The sequence below is a fragment of the Anomaloglossus baeobatrachus genome, chromosome 2 (genome assembly GCF_048569485.1).
Source record: "Anomaloglossus baeobatrachus isolate aAnoBae1 chromosome 2, aAnoBae1.hap1, whole genome shotgun sequence".
Taxonomy (NCBI): domain Eukaryota; kingdom Metazoa; phylum Chordata; class Amphibia; order Anura; family Aromobatidae; genus Anomaloglossus; species Anomaloglossus baeobatrachus.
This window is the reverse complement of record NC_134354.1, coordinates 150,138,447-150,166,343: the sequence shown is the minus strand read 5'-3', so window position 1 is coordinate 150,166,343 and position 27,897 is coordinate 150,138,447. Positions and strand designations below refer to the sequence as shown.

At 42.1% G+C, this 27,897-nt stretch overlaps 1 protein-coding gene and 1 pseudogene across 5 annotated transcripts in view; one reads left to right on the top strand and one right to left on the bottom strand.

Annotated features, from left to right (window-relative positions):
- The window catches only part of CDKL5 (cyclin dependent kinase like 5), a 482,986-nt gene that overhangs the window by 114,316 nt on the left and 340,773 nt on the right, over positions 1-27,897 (top strand). The window lies entirely within an intron of this gene.
- On the bottom strand, positions 12,817-13,657 carry LOC142287800 (phosphatidylethanolamine-binding protein 4 pseudogene; annotated as a pseudogene).

Below are 27,897 nucleotides of genomic sequence, written 5' to 3'. Positions count from 1 at the left end.
AGTCCCGTCAGCTCCGGAATCCACAAAAGCCATAATAGGCCATGTATTCTCAGATAACGAGAGCTGACCTGGGATACAACACTTAGAGGGTGCAGAAGACGTCTCTAGTAACCCCCCTCTAATGGTTACTAGGCCAGGGAGTTTCCCTGACGACTAGGACACTTGTTGGCATAGTGCCCAGCCTGACGACATACGTAACATATAGGAGGACCAGACTTGCGTAGTCTGGAGGACGTATGACCTAACTCCATAGGAGTGGGAGATGTTTCAGATGCTGAGGAAGATGGTAGTGGACCCTCAACAACTGGAATAGCCCGATGCTTAGGGCGTGAGGAAGAGACCTCGAGTCTACGTTCCTTATGGCGTACATCGATCCTCGTTGCTACTGTGATCAAGTCCTCCAGAGAAGCAGGGACCTCACGAGTAGCAAGAGCATCCTTGACATAGCCTGCCAACCCTCTCCAGAAGATAGGAATCAACACCTTCTCTGGCCAATCTAGTTCTGCCACCAGAGTTCTAAAAGCAATGGCATAAGAACTAGTGGATAATGAACCCTGAGATAGATCTAACAGTCTCAGAGCCGCATCATGGGTAACCTGCGGACCCATGAATACCGCCTTAAGAGCATCAAGAAAGTCTTGATGTCTCAGAGTAACCACATCAGAGCGCTCCCACAGGGGAGTCGCCCATTCTAAGGCTTTGTCCTGAAGTAAGGAGATGATAACGCCTACTCTGGACCTCTCCGTAGAGAAGCGAGAAGAGTTGACCTCTAGGTGTATCTGACACTGACTAATGAAACCACGACATGATCTGGCATCGCCAGAATATCTGTTTGGCAGAGCAAGTTGAGGATCATGTGCAGCTGTCACCATGGTCTGAGGTTTATCCTCTATACTCTTGAGCAGTGACTCAAGTACTTGTATGTAACGGTGTAACTGCTGATATTCTGCCATAACTGCCAGACCCTTGGCTCAGTCCTAATGTTACGGGGGGCTGTCTGATAATAACCTAAAGGAGTATCAGACAGTCAGGGTCCACCGTGCAAAGACTTTGCTGCAGACTATGGCAGAGAGCAATACCTCTGTTAACTCACAGAAGGATATAATAAGTAAGTAAAGCAATTCCTCCCTTACTTGGAGGGTGTGTGGAATGATCTCTGTTAATAATCACAGAGACAAGGGCAATGTGTGCGAAATGGCACCTACCTAGGTCCGCTCTTCTAGTGGTGCAAAGAGACGAACAGCAGCGTAAGCCGCACAAAGCTCCTACCTGCGTTCGCTCCACTAGTGTGCGAGGACACGAACCACTAGATATGGCACCTGCCTAGGTCCGCTCTTCTAGTGGTGCAAAAGAGACGAACAGCAGCGTAAGCCGCACAAAGCTCCTACCTCTGTTCGCTCCCCTAGTGTGCGAGGATACGAACAACTGCCAGACGCAGTATAAGGAACGTTACCCTAGCGGCAACGTCCACCTACGAGTCGAATCACAAGGCCCAGCCAGACCATGTGCCTCAGGCACCTGCCTATGTCCGCTCCCCTAAGAGGTAAGGATACGGACAGCAGCCAAAGCTGTAAGGTATAAGAACGCTACCCTGCCGGTAGCGCTCACCTAGCATAGACAGAGGAATGCCTAGAGGAACGCGCACAGAGCGTCTACTCTTATGCATGAACCAAGAGGACTGAGCGCCATGCGGCGTGTGTCAGGGTCTTATATAGACTCTGTGCCTCATCCAAGATGGAGGACACCAGAGCCAATCCGCTGCCAGAATGACAGGAGTGACGTCATGCTGGCCTATCACCGAGCAAGGCGTCACAAGCACATGACCAGCGACCAATCGGCATAGAAGGTGTCAGAGACATGTGACCTCGTGTCAGCGATGATGTCACCCGCACATGTGCAATGGCTCCAAGATAGGACTTAGTCTCCGGCGCTCGCACATGTGCAGTAGCCAGAAATCTGGACTTAGTCTCCAGCGCTCGCACATGTGCAGTAGCAAGAAATCTGGACATAGTCTCCAGTGCTCGCAGCAACCGTAACACCATCCAACCTCTCTCAGCTCCAACTGTTTACAAAGGGAGAATGGCCAAGAATTTCAGTCTCTCGATGTGCAAAACTGATAGACACATACCCCAAGCGACTTGCAGCTGTAATCGCAGCAAAAGGTGGCGCTACAAAGTATTAACTTAAAGGGGACGAATAATATTGCACGCCCCACATTTTAGTTATTTATTTTTTAAAACTGTTTAAACTAAGCAATACATTTCGTTCAACTTCACAATTGTGTCCCACTTGTTGTTGATTCTTCACCATAACATTAACATTTTTATCTTTTATGTTTGAAGCCTGAAATGTGGGAAAAGGTTGAAAAATTGAAGGGGGCCGAATACTTTCGCAAGACCCTGTATATGCCATATGCTGGATTGAAATTGTGGGTGATATCTAATGCGCTCTGTTTATCTATTTAAAACTTTGTAATGATTAGGGTTGGATATAGATTATATATTAGTCTGATGTTTATCCTTGCTATATATCTGACTTAGTAAGGTTTTCTGTGCAGACAATGCATTAGCAACAGCATATTAGTCTGATACTGTATGTATCCTTGCTATAAACCTGATCTATAAGGTTTTCTGTGCAGACAATGTACTGTACTAACATCAGCATTTCCTATATTAATTGGATCTATTAATTTATATGCTATGTGAGCTCAATTGATTATTGATATTGCTCCTTTTTGCATTTTATATAATCCAATTTATTAATTGTGCATTTTTCACTCACATTTTACTGCAACATTGTAGACATAGGTAACATATACCTTATTCAATCGATGAAATTTTAGGTGATAATAAATTAATTGCGTATGTAGGATATATAATGATTGAAGTATGTCACCCCTGTCTATTGATATACAGGGACTTTGTGTTGATAATTATTGGAACTTGGCATTAAGTAATTATATAATCCAATCGTTGGTAGATCATGTACGGGTATTTTTTGTAATGTTTTTATCATCACGTGGTGGCTATCTCCCAATATTATTCAATAAAATAATTGTTTTTGCATATTATATGGATTTTGGATCGTACTGTTTTCCTTTTCTTGTTACGTATACCTACATGCACATACACACAGATTTATTTCATGGGAGGGCTTCTTTAGCAAATCTATCTACCCTGTGGTTTTCAGAAGTCTATTGCGGGCTTTACACGTTACGATCTATCGTGCGATTGCACGAGCGATCGTACCCACCCCCCGTCGTTTGTGCATCACGGGCAAATCGCTGCCCGTGTCGCACAAAGTCGTTAAACCGCCGTCACACATACTTACCTGCTGAGCGACCTCGCTGTGGGCGGCGAACATCCACTTCCTGACGGGGGAGGGACGTTCGGCGTCACAGCGACGTCACACAGCCGCCGGCCAATAGATGCGGAGGGGCGGAGATGAGCAGGACGTAAACATCCCGCCCACCTCCTTCCTTCCGCATTGCCGGCGGGAGCCGCAGGACGCAGGTAAACTGTGCTAATCGTTCCCGGGGTGTCACACGGAGCAATGTGTACTGCCCCGGGTACGATGAACAACCGGCGCCATGTTAAATAAACAATTTTTTAAATCTTAGCGACGAGTACACGACTCACGATTTGTGAACGATTCTGCGTTGCTCCGAGGTGTCACACGAGACGTCGTGAACGATGCCGGATGTGTGTCACGAAAACCGTGACCCCGACTATACATCGCACGATAGCTCGTCTCGTGTAAAGCCCGCATATGTCTTTCTTTTGTTGGTGTTGCAGTTTCAATGCTGAGGAGTGTGTATATGTAGGTAAATATACAGTAGTGTGTAGAGTATTGGAAACTATTAGGGAAAGCTATAACACATATAATTATAGTAGTATTTATGGATTTGACAATAAAAAAGCCTCTGAATTGAAGAATGTCTTACAGCATAACAGGTCCTCCAAAATGTAACCTCCGCTTCATATAAGACATTACATAGTCCCCAATAAAACAAATGAGCCGAGCCAGGTCTTCCAATGAGAGAGAAACTCTTGTAGAATCCCTGAGTGATGGACTGTCCCCTAGTGGGTTTAAATTGGGGTTATGTAAATCAGATGCACTTATAAAACCTTAGTAACTTTTATGTTTGGTGTAATTTTAGGGGTATATCCAGTGTTACATATTGTGGAAAATCCTTGCACCCCCTCTTCAGTGAAGGCTATTGTAATATTGTAAAGAGCTGATATAATAGAAACAGAAGGATCAGAATTGACGGGATCCGTCATCTCATATTAGTGTAGCAATGTAGTTTGGGCAACAAAGTTGTCAGCTATTTGCAGTTAGAATCACATTATTGTATGAAAATCGGAGCAGAGGTCCTGAACAATTGTCCATTAGTCATAATTCAATATGTATGATATGGTATACTCACTTTGCGCTGTTCTGCCTGATGTTCCATTATTTTTACCATTATGTAAAACAGATTTTTTTAAATAAAAAGTTTGTGATCATAGCAGTGAGCGTCTACATTCATTAGACAATATTTTGTTCTGTACAGTTTATAGCACTCACCATACTTGCCCTTGAAGTGTCTTATCTGGCTAGTTGCTATACATTTTTTGCTTTAGGTTATTCTAGCAGAAAGGTGCATGGTAGCACTAAAAAAGTTATATTATCATGAAGTTGATATTTATAATAAATAAATTCAGAAATGACTGGATTTATCATGTCAGTAAGGGATATGAAGCACTCACAAGTGCTTGGCTAAAAGGGTTTACCGCTGAGTAAAATCAATATATTAGCACATAGATATTACCAAAAGTGTTTTATTCAAACCATAAGTTCCTGAACAATAATCGTTATTTATGGAGCTAACTTTAAAGGGAACCTGTCACCAGGTTATTCCCCTATAAGCTGCGGCCACCACCAGTGAGCTCTTATATATAGCATTCCAGAATACTGTATATAGGAGCCCAGGCCGCTCTGTATAACGTAAAAAAACACCTTTTATTATACTCACCTACGGGGTGGTCCAGTCCGGTGTGTATCACTGCTCCTGGTCCAGCACCTCCTCCATCTTGTGTGATCATCGTCCTCTTGCCCAGCCCTGTGTGCATGACATGTCCTGCGTCTTATACAGAGAGCCCTCCATTGCGCCCCTGCGCAGGCACACTTTGATCTGTACTGTAGTGGGCATGCGGTCTTTGACCTTTCCTCACACCTGCGCATTACAGCACTTTGCTCTGTCCTCAGCAGGGCAGATCAAAGTGTGCCTGCACAGGAGCGCAATGGAGGGGTCTCTGTGAATGACGCAGGATGCGTCATGCACACGAAGCTGGGCAAGAGGACAGCGGATCACACAAAATGGAGCAGGCGCCGGATCGAGAACAGCAACGCCCATCGGACCACCCCCTAGGTGAGGATAATAAAGCTTTTTTTTTACGTTATCCAAAGCGGCCTGGGCTCTTATATACAGTATTCTAGAATGCTGTATATTAGAGCCCACTGTTGGTTACCGCAGCTCATAAGGGAAGAACCTGGTAACAGGTTTCCTTTAAGCACTGTCTAAATAAGCATTCCGCAGCCGACAGAAAAATAATGTTGCTTCCTGGTATCAGCTATGTTGGCTGAGGCCCTGTCCGTTCTGGTCACATGGGTATGACATCAGCACAGGTCCTTATAGTCAGTTAGTAAACCAATTCTGTAATATAATTAGCATAAATAATAAAGGAAGTAAGAACAGGCAGGGGGGTGGGGATCACTATGAATACCCACCCCAGCTGCTGTCCCTCAAAAAGCTGCTCATTTTACAAACTTTACTTGCTTGTGTTTAAAAACCTATACATCCTAGCTGACAACTAAGGTATGTATAGAATCAGCATGATAGTGTCATTTTAGCACTGCCTTTAGGTTATGGGAAAATTGTAGTGATTGGTTTCATGTGAACTTGGTTCCTGCCTTCTGTATATACAAACCTCTGTTCTATGAAGGAGACTTTACATTACATTAGATTTTGGAAGATGCTTTGAGTCTTCTTATTCATGCAGTCCCAAAATCATTAGTTAGATCAGACATTAATGGAAAACAATGGCTGTTTGTAATCTTTACTAGAGGGAGCTGGAACGTTTGACTTGCTATTAACTTTCTGCTGTAAGCTCCTTTTAGTGACGGCTCCAAACGGCAAGAAAATCATCTATCAGAGGGGATTCAGATCCCTACTACTGATCTTAGAACTATTGGCACAGCTTCTTTCTTTCTCTCTGTATTGATGAATGCTTAGGCTGCTTTCACACATCAGTTTTTTGCCATCAGGCACAATACGGCAAAAACATGAAAAAACGGATCCGGCGTCTGTTGCCGCCGGATCCATTTTTTCCCCCATAGACTTTCATTAGCGCCGGATTGTGCCTGACAGCCTTGCGTTTCATCCGTTTTTCGGCAAAATGTACTTGTCCGGTGGCCGGATGAAACGTTGAAGTGAACGTTTTTGTGTCCGGCATAAAAAAACGGATTGCGCCGTACGGCTTGTTTTATAATGAAAGCATAATGCGGCAAAAAAACGGATCCGGCCGCCGGATCCGTTTTTTTTAACTGAGCATGCTCAGTATCACACCGGATCTGTCAAAAAACTGAAGGAACTGATGGAAAAAAACTGATGCAACTGATCTGATTTTCGCCAGATCCGTCGCATCAGTTTTTTCGCCGGATCGTGCCTGATGGCAAAAAACTGATGTGTGAAAGCAGCCTTAAAGATGGCTAGCTCAGTTTATTAATTAGGCGAGCTCACTTCATCACTTCATCAGCCATTACAATAAATGGCTTGTTTTGGCTCACAAACTGTGCCAGAGACAGGCAGCCTTCATAAAGTAAACAACACAGTGAGAGGAATGAAGCTTCTATGTCCCAAAATAAACAAGTCATGGTTCAGCAACCAGAAAAAAAAGAAGCTGAAATTGGAACATTGGAAAGTTGTATACATTTCTATTTACAAATATCCCTACAATATTGTATGTAGAAGATCTGGAAAACTAGAAAAATGCAGCTCTGACCACTCTGAAAATATAATAAAAAATTCATCAGACCCCATTTTGGCCTTAAATAACAATTGCTGCACAATTTCTTTAAATGGGTTGTCCACTATCAGGACAACCCCTTCTCATTCCACATGTTACCTTCTATTAAAATAAAAAAAGCTTATACTCACCCCTTGTGTTGGTCCCATTCCAGCGATGTCGGTACTCGCGTTCCAGGGGCTCACGTGACATTGTGACGACACGCGAGCCCTGCGCCCAATCACAGTCGGCTTCTCTCTCCCCGCCTTCAAACAAATGATTAATCAACTTGAAGTCTGCGGTCAGCTGCAGCTCTCATTTCCCATTGATTTAACTTTGTCCTACGGTTTGGAGAGAGAAGCTGGCGGTGATTGTGCACTGGTAGTAGTAGTGGACAACCCCTTTTAAGCTACAAAAAGCAAAGGAGGCAGAAATAAACATTTATGAATGCCAATTTGTTATGAAAGTTATCACACACTCATTGGTTAATCAAAATGGCATCACCAAACTTTCAAAATGACTTTCAGGCTTATTAAGTGGTCTTTGCATAAGTTCACTAATCACCTTTAAACATGTCTGTACCTCTCAGGCATATATCTAAATGAACAGCGACTGTCATAGCTTACTCTCTTACTCTAAAGACTGTCGACAGGAACCATAACCGATCAGGTCTTTAATCTGATCCGAAATTCCCTGGCAGAACTGACTCTCATGAGCGGGATAGTTCCAGGAAGTCTCCACTGCCCAGCGTATAAACTCCAAGCAGTAGTCCTCAGCTCTACGACCTCCCTGAGCCAGTATTTTGATCTTGGATTCCGCTATAGCAATCTTGTCAGGGTCATCATAAATGAGGCCAAGAGCCGAGAAGAATGCCTCACCAGAGGTTAACACCGGGGAACCATCAGTCAATGAAAATTCCCAATCCTGTGGGTTCCCACGAAATAAAGGCAAAATAACACTTACTCTTACTTGTTGACTCTCGGACCTAGAGGATAGTGGACATACGTAGAAGTATAGTTTACACGAGGCGTAAAAGATGGAAAACTTAGTCCACGTCAAAGCAATTCTGCAATTTGTCCTTGAGTTCCAACGCGACTTTCCAATGGCCTGAGTCAATAGTAGTGGCAGAATGTGCATGTTGGTCCTTGATATTAGCAACCTCCAGTGACAAGGTCTGTAGTTGTGTAGCTAAAACGTTAGCCGAATTCATGCAAATGCCTCATAACACACTAAGTGGACTGGCTATAAGTTTTTGAATATGGTCACACACTCACATGGAAACAGAAGAGAGAAAGGACTAACTAGGTGAAAAGCAGAACTCGCACCCATCTGGTTCCTTTACAGACTAGGAAAGACTATAATCACACAACTAACAACACCTCCCTGAATGGCAATTGAGGGGTTTCTCGTACCTCCTGAAGAACTAGAAGGAAAGCTGTGACACAGTCCTAAGGCTGGGGCCACACGGGGACTACTGCGATCCCCTTGCATGACACTCGGCTCGTGCTGGCAGTACAGCAGAGCCGAGTGTCATGCGTGTGTCCTTGCAGCTGAGGTCCGTTCGTGCGAACAGACCTCAGCTGCGGGGGGCGGGCCGGCACTCAGGAGGGGTGGGAGGGATTTCTCTCCCTCTCTCCTGCATAGCCGGCTATTGCCATTCTCGCACTGCACTAGCGGTACACCGGTGTACCGCGAGTGCAGTGCGATTTTTCTCTCGCCCCATTCACTTGAATGGGTGCGAGAGAAAGAGTCTTGGCTTACAATCGCAGCATGCTGCGATTGTTTTCTCGGTCCGATTAGGGCTGAGAAAATAATCGCTCATGTGCGCTGACACACAGGCTAGAATTGGTCCGAGGGGAATGCGATGTTTTATCGCACTCCACTTGCACTGTTTTTCTCGCCGTGTGGCTTAGGCCTAACAAAGAGAGAGACAAGTGTGTTGGGAGACACGAGTACCCAGGGTGAGAAACTAACCCAGGAAGGATAGACAGAGAGAAAATAAATACAACCAAGAAACAAGCGGAATACATGAAATCTCCCAGACGCCGGAAAGGAAAGAGGTTCCGGGAGGGGAATAACTCAGATTCTCTGTAGGAAAAACAACCAGGGTTAACAATGCAGCTTAAACCCTTAGCTGAGGCACTAGAATGCCAACCACCTATCTACGTGGAAATATATTATAGTCAGCAAAGAAGGTAGGAGATGGGGGACTATAAAAAGCCCATCTCAAAATGTGATAGGATAGAACCAAAATGAAAATGGAAAACATCTGAAGAGAAGCAGGAATCACTTGGATGTCAATTTCACACACACAGGTTCACACACATAGGTTCTACCCCAATTTTTTCCTATATAGCATGCCTACTTATAGCCTATGTTCAAATTTACGTGTGTTTTTTTAAAACCATGTGTACACTGAACCAGAGAGACATGATTTGATTTTGCTGCAAGTCTTGTAATATAAGTCTAGGGTCTGGGTAAACATCGGACAGCACTTGGATGCCTTCCATGTTCTGTCCGTTTTTCATGGACCGATAAGTAGAAATTTGAGAAACCTCCATCAGTTTTTTTTCATCTGAGAAAAGCTGATGAAATTCTGACCAAACTGGTAATAAATTACCCACTGACACTGACAGTTTTTTGTGTGCAACGAGAACAATCACTGATGTCTGAATGAGCCCTTCGGGTGATCCTCATTTAGCAAATCATTATTGATGATGAATAGCATATTTGGAAGTTGTACCATTTTTACATTTTATTTTCCGTTACAAAAAGGTGAATTTTTTAGTGCTAACACATTGTTGGCCAGTTTTTCACCGCCAGTGCAGGAATCACCCACTGAAGAAAACCTGTTTGCCAGCATGCTGCCGGCTTCCATTCATACTCCATGTGACCAACTGTGAAATAAAATTGCTTGCACAGTTTGAGATATAAATCTTACACCTCAAGTTGTTTATGAAAACATCTCAGTTCTTAGAATTGTTTTATGATCTATATTAAAGGGATTTTTCCAGTAGCACTTGTCATTATGTATGTAACGCACGTTTTGATTTGATGCAAAAATAGGAGCGTAATTCCCTGTAATTGCACAAGCCGGTGATTTCTCTCAAGGACACACATAGATGAGGAATTCACATCAAGAAATAAGAAGAAAAGTTTCAGTAATGTGTTTGCTGGAAGTCTATCTGTTAGGCACAATTGTATAAAAAAATCGATCAGAATTTTATCCAGAAAACAGATGATTTTTTTTTCTCACTTGTCTTCAATATGTAATCCAGTTTTTTTTTTTTTTTTACATCAGCAATTATTAGGCTACGTGCACACGGAGTGTTTTTCGTGGCGTTTTTGTGCATTTTTCGGGTGCGTTTTTGGTCTTAAAACTGCATGACTTGGCTTCCCCAGCAAAGTCTATGAGTTTTCATTTTTGCTGTCCGCACAGTGCAGTTTTTTTAAAGGTGCGTTTTTGTGGTGACCAAAAAGCTGCAACATTTCAATTATTTCTGCGTTTTTGCCAGCGTTTTTCACCTATACAATGCAAGGGAAAAAAACGCAACAACTAAAACGCGCAAAAACGCATGCATTTTGTTATGTGTTTTTTTTTACTGCGGGGGCGTTTTTGTGCGTTTTTTGCGGCCAAAAAAGAACAAAAACGCATCTTTGTGGTCAGAAAAAAGGCAACGTGCACACACATAGCCTTAATGATGTCCAAAACCACTTACATTTTCCTATAATAAAGCATTGCAATGTATCCATAACAAACGAATGCTATACTGTGACTCCTTATGGCATCTGATTTTTTTGTTTTTGTTTTGAGAACCCATAGACTTCAATGGGTGAGTCTCATCCAACACTTGAAAGAAACTAGTGTATGCTGCAATTTCTTTCATACAGAGATTTGCTTAGTGCAAAAAAAAAATCACTCCTGCCCAAGTAATAACATTGGTCCAAGGGCGGTCCGTTTTTTAACAGATAGCACGCGGACTGAAAATATTGTCATGTGAACCTAGAATTACGTACGTTACATATAGCAAATTTCCGCCTCCTTTGAAAAATATTGAATGAATTTACAGTAACCTAAATGATTGAAACAAAATCTGCCATACATAAAAGTAAAGATATTCAGTAAAAGTAACTTTACTATACTTACATATTATACATAGGGTATTCTCTATTAAAGGTGTTGTCCACTAGTCAGACAACCCCTTTGTGCCACACAGCTAGGTCAATCAATGTGTGGAAGAAGGACCTACCACATCAAAACCCTGTCATGGCCAGCCCAATCTCCAGACCTGAACCCCATTGAAAACCTCTGCAATGTAATAAAGAGGAAGATAGATAGTCACAAGCCATCAAGCAAAGAAGAAAATGCTTACATTTTTTGCTGCACCAGGAGTGGTATAAAAAGCAGTGTGAGAGACTGGTGGAAAGCATGCCAAGACGCATGAAAGCTGGGATTTAAAATCCTGGTTATTCCACAAAATATTGATTTCTAAACTCTTCCTGAGTTAAAACATTAGAATTGCTGTTTCTAAATGAATATGAACTTGTTTTCTTTGCATTATTTGAGGTATCTGAAAGCAATGCATTTTTTTGTTATTTTGACCATTTCTCATTTTCAGAAAATAAATACAAAATTTACTGCTTAGAAATTTGGAGATGTTGTCAGTAGTTTATAGAATAAAAAAAAAAATTACATTTTACTCAAAAATATACCTATAAAGAGAAAAATCAGAAAAACTGACAATTTTGCAGTGGTCTCTTAATTTTTGCCAGAGCTGTATATAGCCTGGAGTTTTCAAGCAAGCCCCTTGCCTTGGAAACTGGTCACCGTCTTGGGAAGAAGAGGATTTGTAATAAGATTAAAATTTCAAAGTTGCTTGTTTTAACAAGTACTTTGCAAGGTTACCCATGTAATAAGATGACAACCCCTTTAATATTAAAAGGCATGGGTACTGGATTGCTGATTATTGAGCTGATTTCCATATTTGTGGTCAGGAAGGATTTTTGTACCTAAAGGATGCTTTACACACAACGATATCGGTAGCGAGCTCGTTAGCGATGTGACACGTCCAGATCGTTGTTACGATTTGCCGAGATCGCTCATAGGTTGTTTTGTAGCGGTCACACGTACACATCTCACAAACGACGCTACATCGTTCAGCGATATATTGTTTGACCAAGGCGGTCGTGTGGATGTTGTTCGTCGTTTGCAGGGTGTCAAACATAGCAATATGTCTGCTGCGTTCCAAACGACGAACAATATTTTGAAACTGAACGACGTGTCAACGATCAACGATTTTCACTCTATTTTCGATCGTTCGGAGTCGCACGTAGGTGTCACACTCAACGACGTCGCTAATGATGACTGAACTGCGTCACAAAAACCGTGACCCCGACGACATATCGTCAGATAAATCGTAGCGTGTAAAGCGGCCTTAAGGTGAAGAAATTTAATGGCTGCTTTGTGTTAGGCTTTACCTTTCTGTGAATCTATCCTCCATTAAAAAAAAGATTAAATTTGATGAAGTGGAAAAATGTTACCTTTATTTTTTCTTAAAATGGTTATAGAATAAATCTCAAATCTTCTGGAATAATATCTAAGGTCTGTGGAACTTGTTTCAAATGTTCCCTCTTGATGACGAAAAACTATTACATAATAAGTGTTTATCGGTTACACTATGCTTTTACTATTATTATAATTTATACTTCAGATGTAGAAGTACTATTAACACTGGAGAGCATTCATCGTATGACTCTGATGATTGAAAATAAGCAGTTCATATGTAAGACTTCTGTATAATGATAATTCCGGGATATCAACAAGTAAGTACCTTTTAGAGGAACATGCTACTATGGAACTGCTTGAGTGTAGCTAATCCAGACTTTTATTACACTGCGCATACTCCGTACATGTTTGAGAATAAAGGTTTTGTTTAATGTAACATATTTTACTCTGTAGGTAATGATTTCATACGTTACAAATTATAATTCCCAATCCAAAAATGAGAGCGATCAGGATGTTGCATCATAAACTGAGTAGTAGCAACTGGGAATCCTGGGATCCAGCGTAGGACAAAAGTATTCATATCCCATGACTCAAAAGGTTCTTCACCCGGGAGTAGTGATGGGGAGACTCCTGGATATTGCATGTAGATCAGAAATTGATACCTGTGATATCCTGACTGTGCAGGTGGATTTGGTCGGCGGTATGGAGATAAAACATTTCCTGTTACATATCTGCCTTTTAGAAGAACATGACCAGGTATATCACTGACCAGCCAGTGTCTCCAAAACCTGGATGTTGGCTGAAATCTGCTTGGAGCATCCGGATCTACCATGATCAAGGTATAAAGTTTTTGTGCTTCGGCTTTGGAGAATTTGATCAGAGGTGGGCCCCAAACTTTGATTAAGCTGTCTGGGTACTCAAAGCAGTCCGGTATGTAAATGCAGGAGACATCACCCATGTTTGGGTATATAACATGGACGTTACCACTGCAGAACTTTGCATCATCTCCAATGAGAGTCTCAAAGTCACATGAAACAGGAATGCAGGAGAAGAATGATAGGAAGGAGGACAAGATTCCAAGTTCAAAGCATAACTTTGCCATTTGTCACCAGTTATGGTTCTGCTACTCTAGTGTGTTTAACAACAATCAAATTCCGAGCTTTTATGATGTCATCATTGGTTATCTTTTTGATTGGATCTGCTGGCAGGGACTGTTCTGTAGATGGTTATACTCTAATCAGCCATAACATCAGTCATTTCTTGAAGTTGATATGTTGGAGATAAGAATATTGGTCATATGTAAGGATCTGATTGACTTTAAAGGGAACCTATCAGTTAAACAAAAGGATATTAACCTGCACATGTTGGGTTAAACTGTAGGTTAATAGCATTCTAAAACTGTGTGGCCACTGCACTGGAATCCCGGCTACAGGGAGGAAATACACTTTATTACTGCCGGCTTTTAGTCATAGAACTGCATCTGGCACGGCTTTAGTCACTGCTCACTACATAGTGGTAACCACATCCCAACACTGACAGCCGGCTCTGGACTGATACACTACTGAGTCAGCTGTCAGATATTCCCTCCTGGTAACCGGGCTGTCAGTGCAGTGGCTGAACAGATTTTGAATGCTATTAACCTGCAGATTTACCTTATATCTTCAGGTTAATAGCATATATATATATATATATATATATATATATATATATATATATATATATATATATATATATATATAATATATATTACACAGTGCCTTGCGAAAGTATTCGGCCCCTTTGCAATTTTAAACCTTTTCCCATATTTCGGGCTTTAAACGTAAAGATAAAAAATTTTAATTTTATTTTGAAGAATCAACAAGTGGGTCACAATTGTGAAGTTGAATGAAATTTATTGCTTATTTTAAACTTTTATAAAAATAATAAACTGAACATTGGGGCGTGCAATATTATTCAGCCCCTTTAAGTTAATGCTTTGTAGCGCCACCTTTTGCTGTGATTACAGCTGCGCTTGGGGTATGTCTCTATCAGTTTTGCACATCGAGAGACTGAAATTCTTGGCCATTCTTCCTTTGCAAACAGCTGGAGCTGAGTGAGGTTGGAGGGAGAGCGTTTGTGAACAGCAGTTTTCAGCTCTTTCCACAGATTCTCGATTGGATTCAGGTCTGGACTTTGACTTAGCCATTCTAACACCTGGATACGTTTATTTGTGAACCATTCCATTGTAGATTTTGCTTTATGTTTTGGATCATTGTCTTGTTGGAAGACAAATCTCCGTCCCAGTCTCAGGTCTTTTGCAGACTCCAACAGGTTTTCTTCAAGAATGGTCATGTATTTGGCTCCACCCATTTTCCCTTCAATTTTAACCATCTTCCCTGTCCCTGCTGAAGAAAAGCAGGTCCAAACAGAGGCAATATAAAGCAGAAAATGCTAATGTATACTGTCTTGTCATGCAACCTGGCTGATGGAATAATCAAGTATCTCTCCATTGCCTTTTAAAATGGCTGGAGACCGCTTCAGCGTACTGACTCAGATTTAGTAACAATGCTCAGATTCACAGCCCTGGTCCTCACAACTCATGACGGTTGTATCTGCCTGTGTGAGAATGTGATTAACGTTGTCTATTTTCGGTGAGATCGTCTGATTTAACCAATACCAGGCTTCATTTCCTTCCTAAATTACGGATGATGACTTATTTAGCTGAGCACCTGCTTCTTCCTCGTTCCCTTCTAATCCTTATATACGTCTCGCTATAGGAGCTAGAATATGTGCAATTTTTGCCTAGTTGTGTTGTTAACATCTTAGCTTGTTACTTTGTCATCAAAAATTATGTTTAAAAATTGTTGTTTTTTTTTTACTTTATATCATATTTAGTGTGTCAAAATGGAAGTGTACCCGAAATAGATCCTTTTAATAGCTGTGTTCATTTCTACAGAGGGTTTGTTCAGAGCGTTTGAATGCAAAACCCTGTGCCGTGTTACGAATAGGATCTGAAAACACAATAAACGGCTTTTTGCAGAGCTGACTTTTCAGTGCGCATTCTGCATATAGATTGGCTATTTCCGTCAGCATCTGTTCTGAGCATGCCTCCCACACTGTAATGCAATGTGTTTAATTCAGCGAGCTCCTCCTGATCCCTGTTCAGATGATTGCACATTCAGACCCTACAACATATGGCACAGGCTAAGAAATTGATTGGCCTCTAACAAGCTGAGGGCTCTCTGTCCCTCTGAAGGACACAAAATATCCTTGGTGTTCGGACCGTATAGAATACTTTAATTAATATTGTCATTATATTTTTCTTAATTCTGTTATGCCATGCAGTAATTCTCTGCAGGAATTATTCACTGACCTACAGCACAAACTGAAATTCACTGGACCGAATGCTTACAGAAGTGTTCGAAAGTGTGGGCTAACCTGTTGTACGCTAATGTAGTTTAATATCAGGGTAACTTTAGTGAAGCTGAGAAGACACCATGAAAACCAATTTCCTGCATCTTCTGTTATAGCCTACCCGCAATACTAATGTCAAAAAGGAGAATAGTCGTCTGTTTCAATCAATCACATTGGTACTTCCGGAGCTAGTGATGAACGACCACTACCATGCTCAGGTGCTCATTAAGGGCAGCTGGATGCTTGGATGGGCACAACTCGACCACCCGAGTATAATTGAAGTCAATGGAGGGCTCAAGCCTTTTTCCAGAATCTTCCAGAAAAATGCTCGAGATCCCTATTGACTTCCATTATACTCGGGTGCTCAAGTCACGCTCATCCAAGCATCCAGGTTCTCTTAATAAGCTCCCGAGCATGGTAGTGGTCGTTCATCACTATCCAGCACCTCAGAAAAAACAATGCAGGAAATTGATTGGTTGTAATAAACTAATTGTGACTGTGGTGGTTCAGGCCTTTGGCTGGGCAGGAGTCTGGAGAACAGGTGCTTTCACATGAATGGAGCTCTGCACTTCCCTGAACAGTGGGTGACTGGGAGCATCGCTGTGTTCACCTGGACTAGGGTAAAAATGTGAAAGAGGACTTAGAACTAATGCAGCTTTGTGGCCTTACCACTCTAAGACATGGTGAAGGACCCAGCAGTTGGACCCTCAACAGATCAGAAAGTTATGGCATAGCCTCGTTATATTTGATCAATGTATAAGAAGGGAATAACTTCAGAAATGGCTATTGATCTCATTTTTAATGTTATTTTTTATATACCCCCTGAGCCATTTAACTGACATCTTAGTATATGCACCTGAGTGTTGTAAGATCAGGCTTCTGATGATGCAGAGTAGATGGAGCCTGAACATTGAGGGCACGCTACTCATAAAAACAGACACACGGACCGTACACCGATGACACACTGATCTCAAAACACTGATGACATCGGTGAAGTATGAATTGGTGCAAAATGCACTAAGTTTTTTCATTGAATGAATTGTTGCATTTCGTTGTTATGCCGTTCATACACCACTGGCTTGAAGTAAAATATATATGAAAAATGTTTTCTTCAAATAACATATTAATTTCAATTTTTTCAACTGTATTATTTCATAAACATTTTACTCGACTTTTACCAAAAGATATGCATATGAAGATTTGTGTACAGAAAACCAGGAAGCCCTATAGCAAACAATAAAAGGCCCCATATTACATTGCTAGATTTTGCCCCAAAACTACAGTGCTAGCTTTTGCCCCAATTGTACAGTGTTAGATTTTACTCCATATTGCAGTGCCAGGTTTTGCCCCAATATTAGTCAGCTTTTATTTATTTTCTCCTGCTTGTTTGCTACAATCTAGACCCTCTTCTTCCAGAACCCCAAAGTCGCCACAGTTATGCGGAGAACACCATAAAATTGAGACATTGATATTCATTTTTATAGTTTCTTCTTTACAGTGGGTGCAGAAAATATTCAGACACCTTGAAATTTTTCACTCTTTGTGTCATTGCATTGGTAAATTCAAAAAAGTTATTTTTTTTCTCATTAATGTACACTCTGCACCCCATCTTGTCAGAAAAAAACAGAAATGTAGAAATTTATTACAGAAAGAAGTTCAATGGGGTCAGGTCAGGTGAGTGTGGAGGCCACTCCACGCAGCCACCATACCCGATGACTTGTAGGAAGGTCTCCATGAGGTATTGCTTCACGTCTGCAGCCTTGTGAGTTTTACACGTTCTAATCATAGCATTTCTGTATGCAATGATTCATAATGAATTGATGATGGCCTACAATTTTTTAATTAATTCTTTTCTCCATCTCGTTCCGTTTTCAAGATAAAAATTCGTGATTTTACACTAGGTGGCGCTATAGGTGGTTTCATTGTGTAGTGCATGGCTTCTTAAGGCTACTTTCACACCTCCGGTTTTTGCAATGCGGCACACTCCGGCACTTTGCAGGAAAATCACAACCGTTTTTTTTTGCTGCCGGTTGCGTTTTTTCTGCATAGACTTTAATTAGTGCCGCATTGTGCCGCTAGGCCTTGCGTTCCATCCGGTTTTTGCCGCATGCGGCAGATTTAGCCGATGCGGCGGCTGGATGGAACGTTGCCTAGCACGTTTTTTCGTGCGGCAAAAAATACCGCATCGCACCGCATTCGGCCGATGCGGTGTATTTTTCAATACATGCCTATGGCGGCCGGATGCGGCGCGATGCGGCAAAAACCGCATCCGGCCGCCGCATGCGGTTTTTGCCACTGCGCATGCTCTGTAGCATGCCGCAAGCGGCAAAAACCGGACGGGCCGCATGGGAAAAACTTATGCAAAGGATGCGGTGTTTTCACCGCATCCGTTGCATAGCTTGCACAGCCGGATTGAGCCGCAGAGCTCAAGCCGGATGTGTGAAAGTAGCCTTACCTAGACACCACTTCTATGCCTATAGCTGCCACCATTCTCAAGTTAATGGCGGTGGACAGGATATGGGTGGACACACTGTAGACAGATGTGAGCCTTTTCAAATCATGTCCTATCAGTTTAATTAAACACAGCTGAACTCCAGTGAAGGAGTAGAACCATCTCAAGGAGGATCACAAGGAAATGGATAGCATGTGACTTAAATATGAGTGTCCAAGCAAAGGGTCTGAATACTTATGACCATGTGATAATTCAGTTTTTCTTTTTTAATAAATTAGCAAAAATTTCTACATTTCTGTTTTATTCTATCAAGATGTGGTGCAAAGTGTCCATTAATGAGAAAAAAATGAACTGTCTGCAATGAAACAAAGAGTGAAAAATTTAAAGGGGTCTGAATACTTTCCGTACCCACTGTATATTGATCAGTGCATTATATCCATATTTTAGGCTGTAATATCAATATTATCTTTTCATGGTTGTATTATTTCTATATGCCTAGATGTAATTATTCATTACTGACAAGTCCACAGGCTACGCTACTATGCCAATTGGTTTAGTAAACTAGAAACACAAAACAGGCTCAAGAAATTCTGCTTGATTTGGCTTTCAGACAGTATTAGGATAAGTGGACAGGGCCTTGCTTAGCCTTTCTGGACAGCTTGTAGGTGTTTGTCAGGGACGTCGTGAAGAGATGTGAGGACAGTTGACAATATTAATAAAGACTGTCATTTTGTGTCTCAATTGCACTAATTTCTCTCACACATTTAAAGAAGCATTGATGTAGCCATGTACAACTTCAGAGGAAAATAAAGCAAACTGAGAAAACCCCTCGGTATGCTCACCGGGTGTCATGAGCATGAGGCCCAATGCTGCACACTATGACGGTTAGGCAACATTCACATTGTGTCTCCCCGTTGAGTGGTCCCGTTGGGGCTTCTGTTCGAATCCCCGGCAAAACAGGATTCGGACATATGCACCGACGGGGCCACTGACTATAATCGTACAGACGGACCCACTGTGTGCTCTGTTGTGCACCATTTTCGGGGTATACGCCTATTGAATGGGGAGAGGAACGCAGTGTGAAAGCACCCCCTTTGAGGACACTTATAAATTTGGTATATAGGAAGCGTTGTATTTCTTACTTCAAGACATTGCAAAATGCTTTACTTTTAATTCTTTTTTCTTTTGATGACGTTGTGCTTTATTTAACTTGAAGTTTAATTGCAATTATTATTTTTTGTTATTGTTCTTTATTTGGAGGAGGGAAAGGGGCATTCAAAAAGTCAGTTCTGCCTTTTTTTACCCTGGCATTGGCCATATGCCATGCAATCTTTAGTGAATGATTATTTTGGGGCTTAGGTGTTGATATCGTCCTTTTCTTTACTTTTTTTTAATTTAGATTTTTTTTTTTTAAATTAGAATTTGTATATTCAAAACAAACAGGCAACTACTAATTCCCAGCTAGGGGCTCTCAATTATCTTATTCTCCCAAAAGAGGCTGTCAGTGGTAGTTTTTTGGGTGGGCATTCCTGAATGTGTGAGGGAGACTTCTTAAATAATACCCTGTGAATAAGACTTCAAATAATGGGAAATCTATCTAAGGTAGGTCTTCACAGGGATTTTCAGAGTCAGAGCTGTCACAATAAGGGGTACTTTGCACGTTGCGACATCGCTACTGCAATATCGTCGGGGTCAAATCGAAAGTGGCGCACATCCGGCGCCGGTAACGACGTCGCAACGTGTAAAGCCTAGATGTGCCGATAGACGATCGCAAAAGCGTCGAAAAACGGTGATCTGTGTAGCGTCGGTCATTTTCATAATGTTGCACCAATAGGAGATACGATGTTGTTCCTCGTTCCTGCGGCAGCACACATTGCTGTGTGTGAAGCCGCAGGAGCGAGGAACATCTCCTTACCTGCCTCCACCGGCTATGAGGAAGGAAGGAGGTGGGCGGGATGTTTACGTCCCGCTCATCTCCGCCCCTCTGCTTCTATTGGCCGCCTGCCATGTGACATCACTCTGACGCCGCACGACCCGTCCCCTTAGGAAGGAGGCGGGTCGCCGGCCAGAGCGACGTCGCAGGGCAGGTAAGTGCGTGTGAAGCTGCCGTAGCGATAATGTTCGCTATGGCAGCTATCACAAGATATCGCATGTGCGACGGGGCTGGGTACTATTGCGCTCGACATCGCTAGCGGATGCTAGCGATGTCGCAACGTGCAAAGAATCCCTTAGGCCTGTTTCACACGTCAGTGATTTTGGTACGTTTGTGCTTTTTTTTAAACGTACCAGAATCACTGACATACGCAGACACATTATAATGAATGGGTCTGCTCACACATCAGTGATGTTTCACTGACCATGTTTTCGTGCAGCGTTCACGCGTGTCCGTGATTGCCGCACGGAGACATGTCCATTTTTTTTCTGGCATCATTGATGTCCCACGGGCCACGCAGTGGTGTGATCCGTGAAACACGTGCCAGAAAAAAACGTGCTTTTAAAATAAAAATCATTTTTACTCACCCGGCTTCAGTGATGTCCTCTGCAGCCCGTTCTCCCTGCTGCTTCTGAGCTGGCTCATTACTGTCGCGCATATTCATGATGCACGACACAGCCGACCCGGAAGCAGCTGCTGCGGATGCTGCACCGTGGGAGCGATCAGCACCATGGAGAGCGGGAGCGCGCACAGGTGAGTTGATTTCTAAGTGCAATCACGGGCCACGGAGAATGGAGCCCGGATTGCACTTAGACAACCCACGTGTGCCGTGATTCACGGCACACGGAGGGACATGTGCGTGTTTTACACGCCAGTGAAAAACGTCAGTGTTTTTCACTGACGTGTGAAACGGGCCTTAGAGTATGTTCACATCTGGAGGAAACTTTGGAAATAGTATACATTTTTGCAAGCTCAGTTTAGATGGATTAGTCAGTCATACCGGTCTGTCTTGGATACACACTTTCAAGTAGAGATGAGTGAATTGCTTCGCAAGACCCTGGTCCAGTGGCCACGTTAGTATTACATGGTTGACTTACCTACCTCATGGTATCCCTGGCTCTACTTTTGATTAGCCAGCCTGACATCACACCACAATAATGAACCTGTGCCAGGCTGACTAATCAAAAGAAGAGGTAGAGATGTCCGCAGGTACACGAGGTAGTTCACGGGGCTCCCAGAATACTGATGTGTCTACTGGATCTGGGTCTTGCAAATTTATTTGCTTGACTCTACTTTCAATTCATGTTGGAATGAAGGTCTGAGCAAAGTAGACTTTTTTCTCAAGTTAACTTGACGAGCTACCAAATTGAGGGATGATCTTTGACTGGATGGGTGACGGATGTGTTAAGCAGATGCCTAACAACAGTACCCATCAATTGTATCAGTCTATGGGTAATTAAAGCCACTTCAAGGGAGAATTCACACACCATGGATTTTATTGGGCAAATTTATGCAACTGAAAATCAGTTCCATTCATCTGAATAGGGATTTTTTAGATGCATGGAATAGTTGCAAAACTTTCCACAACAAAATCCACATAAAATAATCAATGTGTAAACATACCCTTAGGCATCCGTGACAGGGTCTGTTGAATGTATACATTGGGTGCTAAAATTTGTAAATCCATTCTAATATGTATGATCCCTGTTGATTGTCTCTTTTGAATGACTTTGGGCCATTTTCAGGAGGTCGAACATTTTGTGTTTTCCATAAAAGCAGGTTAAAAAAAAAAATGCAATATTTAAAAGCAAAATCAATCCTGGTTTTTACTCTGGTTATTGTGGCTCTTTATACAGAATCACAACATCTGAAAGGTTTTTTTTCATCAAAAACATTAATGGCATAATGATCTTATTCTGTTCATTTTGGGCTCCGTGTTTTGACTCTTTAGTGACAAAGGCATATTTATTTCCAGTTGTCACTTCGACAGTCTGGTCTGAGTGATAGCAATTATTAAATATGAGTTGCCCTAACTCTCAGGACTTTCATAGATCACAGCCTTATAGGCGTAACTTCAATCCATTTTGGTCATCACTATATTTATTTCAACCAATCACATTCAGCACTTATTTTTTCCAAGTAATTGAGTTCTATGATGTTATTCCAATATTGTTACTTGCACAATTTACCTACTTGAAGGAAGACCATTCAATATTCTTTTCTATTTAAACCTAATAGATCATAATGAGCTTCATAGTTATATAATGTTGGCATTTTCTTTGTATTCTTTGTAAATAGATTTTTACTATTTTTTTTCAGGACATACATAACATTGCTTGGCCGTTACCATAAGGCTTCATTCAAATGTCACAATTTTTCACATACGAGAAAAATGGACTGACTTTTTTGATCAGACTTTGATCAAAGTTTGATTAGCGTTTGATAAGAGTATCAACACCCAAAAATTCCCTGCATATATTATATAGGGCATCTTCTAATTAAATATATAGCACTGAGAAAAAAAATGGAGGTATAACCCAAATAATAGAAAATATTATATTTTATTTTATAAAACAGAAATATACAAATATTCAATACGCAGTATTAAAAATATATAGAAAGGAAGGTGAAAAACAGAAAAGAGGATGGAATATTGCAGCTGTATGATAGCCTGTATAGAGACAACGGTAAGGGAGAAAGACATAAAAAGTGTGTGTGTGTGTGTGTGTGTGTGTGTGTATATAAAAAAAAAAAAGTTTCTTTCTTCGATGTGACAGTCCATGAAAGTCAGACCCATAGACTTGCATTGCCATTTTTGACCCAATGCTCTAATCAAAATTTGGCATATTTCCGTGATTTTCTGGGGACTGCTCAGTCTGTGAAAAATCACAGACATGTGGAAGTCCACATAAACTATCCTTAAATATAAGTGTTATCCGCAAAAAACACGGACAACACTTGTACAAGAATGTCGGACATATGAATGAGAGCCACTCTCTGTTCACCTCCTTCCTGGATGTGGTGGGCACTCCTCAGTTCTCAACATAGGTACATATTCAAGATGTGGACCTGCTACAGGAATGTACTTAGAAATCATAGGTCCTCATAATAAAAGCCGATAGTGTCCTTCCCTCTGCGATCAATTTGCTGGGATCAGGTTGGGTCATGCTGGGGGCGTGGCCTGCACGCTGATGGCGACGGCTGCTTGAAGGAGAGCTCTGTGCTGACAGCAGGATAAACCGGCTCTTATCAGCTCACAGATAACAGGATTACCAGCTACAGGAGGTGTGAGTAACCCCAGCCCCCAGCTATGCCTAAGGGGAGACCTAAAAAGACTGGCACTCCAGCCAAACTGACAGACTTCTACCCCCTGGATAGGGATCTCTGCTCACCAAGCAAGATGGCTTCACACTCAGCTTCTTCCCACTCCTCACAGGGAGAAACAGGCTGTTTAAGAGGCTGCACAGCCATTCCTTTGACAGAGGAAACAATGCAAGCTCTGCTGAAAACGCTGAGGGCTTCCTTGCAGGCTGATCTCAGAGAAATAGTAAGAGAGCTGAAGGAAGAGATCAGGTCTCTAGGGGTTCGCACAGAGCATGTAGAAACTAAGATGGCTGAATTTGCAACATCACATAACAATCTGATAGATGCTAACACAGCTTTGGAAAAGGAGGTGGAGGCACTAAAACTTAAAATCAGTGATATAGAGGACAGATCCCGAAGAAATAACCTAAAAATCAGAGGGATTCCCTCATCAGTAGCAGATAAAGACCTCCAGGAATACTTCCACAAGTTTCTGCAGCTTATACTCCCTGGATGGGACACCAGAGACCTGATAGTGGACAGGATTCATAGAGTCCCTAAAGCCAAAGGCATAGATCCAGCTCTGCCTAAAGATGTCCTGGCTAGACTTCATTTCTATAAAACAAAAGAAGCTGTGCTGCACACACTGAGGGGAAATCCAGCCCTGCCAGACACTTTCATGGGACTAAAAATCTTCCCAGATCTTTCTGCTGCAACTCTTAATAAAAGAAGAGAATTTGCCCACCTTTCTAAACTCCTTAGAGATCAAGACATCAAGTACAAGTGGGGGTTTCCGGTGAAGATGATAATTTTCAAAGATGGAGGCACTCACATATGTCATACTCCTTCTCAGCTGGGCAAATTGCTGGATGACTGGGGAATAGCCCACCCACCAAACCCTGGTGGGCAGGAGAATCATAGAGGCCCTCCAGACAGGATTAACCCTGAATGGTCAGTAGCTTAGCTGGGACTCCTTCCTGCTTATGGCACCTGCTGTCCCTGCTCCTGTGACACGGGATGTCACGTAGCCCCCCTGATGTTCTCGCCTATGGCGAGCGGTTATACACCGGGCACCCTACTCGGGGCAAACCGGTGTTGTTGGAATTTTTTTGTTTTTGTTCCTCTTCTCACAAATGTTCCTTAATTTTTTCTGGAAATTTCTCTCAATTCCTTGCTGGTCTAGCCCCTCTCATCCCTGATGGCGTTCCTGGGAATTCAACCCCCCCTGCGGCTCCAATATGAGAATTAAGATATTGTCTATTAATGTGAACGGACTCAACTCCCCAGCAAAAAGGTCAATGATGTGGAGAGAGGTGAAGGCATCTAACTGTGATATAGCGTGCATTCAGGAGACCCACCTTCTTTCCACAGATAATAAACGGCTACTTCATCCAAGCTTCCAACACACCTTTTTTGCTAATGACTCAAAAAAAAGAGGAGGAGTGGCCATTTTAATAAAGAACTCAGTGGCCTTTAAATTGATAAATGTCAGTTATGGAGCGGATGGAAGATATATTATTTTGTCTTGTTATATCAACAGCGTCCCTTATACCTTGGCAACGGTCTACTCCCCAAATTCATCACAATTGAACTTTGCTAGGAAATTTTTCCAAGCATTCAAAGATACTGCCACAGGGGCGGAAATCATCTGTGGAGACTTTAATATACCTGTAATACGCTCCATGGATTGCTCCAACACCAGCATCCCACATGCTAAGGAACTTAAGCATCTCATCAATGAATTCCATTTTCATGACATCTGGAGATATTTGCACGCATCAGAAAGAGACTATACGTTCTTCTCTTCCAGGCACCGCTCATACAGTAGAATTGATTTTTTTTTGGTCGACAGCAAATCTATAAGTAATTGTGTGGCAGCTGATATTGGTTTAATTACTTGGACAGATCATGCGCCGATCTCTTTGTCTGTTCAGGGTAGCTTTAATGTTCAAAATTCCCCTAGGTGGAGACTGAATACCAGCTTGCTTGGTAGGCAGAAGGTACATGATGAAGTAGAGTCAGTGTTAACAGAATATTTTAAACTTAATAATAATGGGGAAATTTCTGACGAGACCCTGTGGGCTGCTCATAAAGCAGTAGTCAGAGGGCAGCTCATAAAAATAGCCTCCATCCAAAAACGGCAAAAAGACGCAGATATTAAATATATATTAACCCGTATTCATCACCTTGAATCCCTGAATAAAGCCAAAGCATCCCCTAACTTGACTAAAGAAATTGTAACCCATAGATTCCAACTAAGATCCCTACTCCTGCAAAAATACGAACATAATCTTAAAAAAAATAGATCGACATTTTATGCTATGGGGGATAGAGCGGGGTCCTTATTGGCAAGAAGGACGAAAAAACGTGAGATCCAATCTAAAATAGAATTCCTGAGGGACCCGAACGGAACAATCACTAGACATCCCATTGAAATAGCAGAAGCATTTGCGAAATACTATGAGGCCCTGTATAATCTAAAATATGATTCCAATACGTCACAGCCGACTCAAGTGGATATACAGGGTTTCCTAGACACCCTGGATCTTCCCCGGGTCTCAGATGAGCAATTAGAGGAACTTAATCTTCCCTTTACTACACATGAAATCCTAGGTGCCATCAAAATGACTAAGTCTAACTCTGCCCCGGGCCCCGATGGGCTGCCATACGAATATTACAAACAATTTACATCCACTCTGTCCCCCTTTATGTCAAAAACCTTCAATTTTTGGCAAAATAAAGGGTCAATTTCTCCAGACAACTTAGAAGCGATAATTATCACGCTACCCAAGCCAGGGAAACCTGCAGACACCCCGGGTAATTTTAGGCCCATTTCACTCCTAAATTGTGATGTTAAAATTTATGCCAAACTAGTGGCAGATAGACTTCACAAAGTGATCCCGACCTTAGTGGCTCCAGATCAAGTTGGGTTTGTGACAGGGAGGCAATCTAAGGATGGCACCAGACGGATGCTTGACTTGATTGGACTGGTGGAGATATCGGGTGAACCCAGTGCATTCCTGTCTCTTGATGCTGAAAAAGCCTTTGACAGGGTGCACTGGGGATACCTGGAGAGAGTTCTAACAAAATTCGGGTTCTTGGGGAACATCAAGTCATCCATTCTAGCCCTCTACTCTTACCCAAATGCGTCAGTGTTGGCATCGGGGTTTCTGTCATCTAAATTTCAAATAAGTAATGGCACCCGCCAGGGGTGTCCATTGTCTCCCGCTATTTTTGCTTTAGTGGTAGAACCTCTGGCGGAAGCTATACGAAAAAACATAGCCATTTCTGGTATAAGAGTTGGGGAATTTGAACATAAACTTGGTTTATACGCAGACGATGTGATAATTTCCTGTTCTAACCTTGCAGTGTCGATTCCAGCAGTGGTGAACACATTATCAAACTTTTCTAAAGTGTCGTATTATAAGCTTAATGCGGCAAAGTCTTTGATACTGCCGTTTAATGTACCGGCGGAGGCCAGGAGTGCGCTGGAGGGGGCCTTTCAATTCAAATGGTGCGACAGGGGGATACCTTATTTGGGTATTAAGCTGACACCATCGCAGATGTTAATTAAAGAAAATTTGGAACCTCTGATCCAAAATTTAGAAAAGGAATTGGGAAGATATGAAAAAATATCATTGTCCTGGATGGCCAGGATACAGTCCTTTAAAATGGTTTTCTTACCCAAAATATTGTATGTGCTCAGATGCCTTCCCATCAAAATTTCTCACAAAACCCTGATGAAACTTCAATCGTTGACTAACAAATTTGTCTGGGGTAATAAAAGGGCTAGGGTCGCAGGTAAAGTGTTATACCCCCCATATGACTTAGGGGGATTGGGCACCCCAAACATAACGGCATATTATAAAGCCTTACTAATTGAATCACTAAAGGAATGGTGGCGTCCAGGTGATTCACATAGATGGGCTCAGATTGAAAATTTCCTGTCCCGCCAGGGCTCGGTCAGAAGAATGATGGAAGCAGAATATTTGAGCCGTTCACGGTTCTCCCCGTGTGTTCCCACCATGTCAGCCTCCCTGGAGGTCTGGCGAAATGACTTGATTCATAAGATTCAGATTCCTCTTTCAGAGATTTCCCTCAAGTCGTTGGAATCTCAAATCCCCTTTTTGAATCTGGCCAGGTGGGAGGGATCGGGCATTACAGTGCTGGCGGATCTATACTCTGATTTGGGTGTTAACCCCTTTAATGAAATAGTACGGGAACACCCCTCTTTAAAGGGCTGTTTCTATCAACACATCCA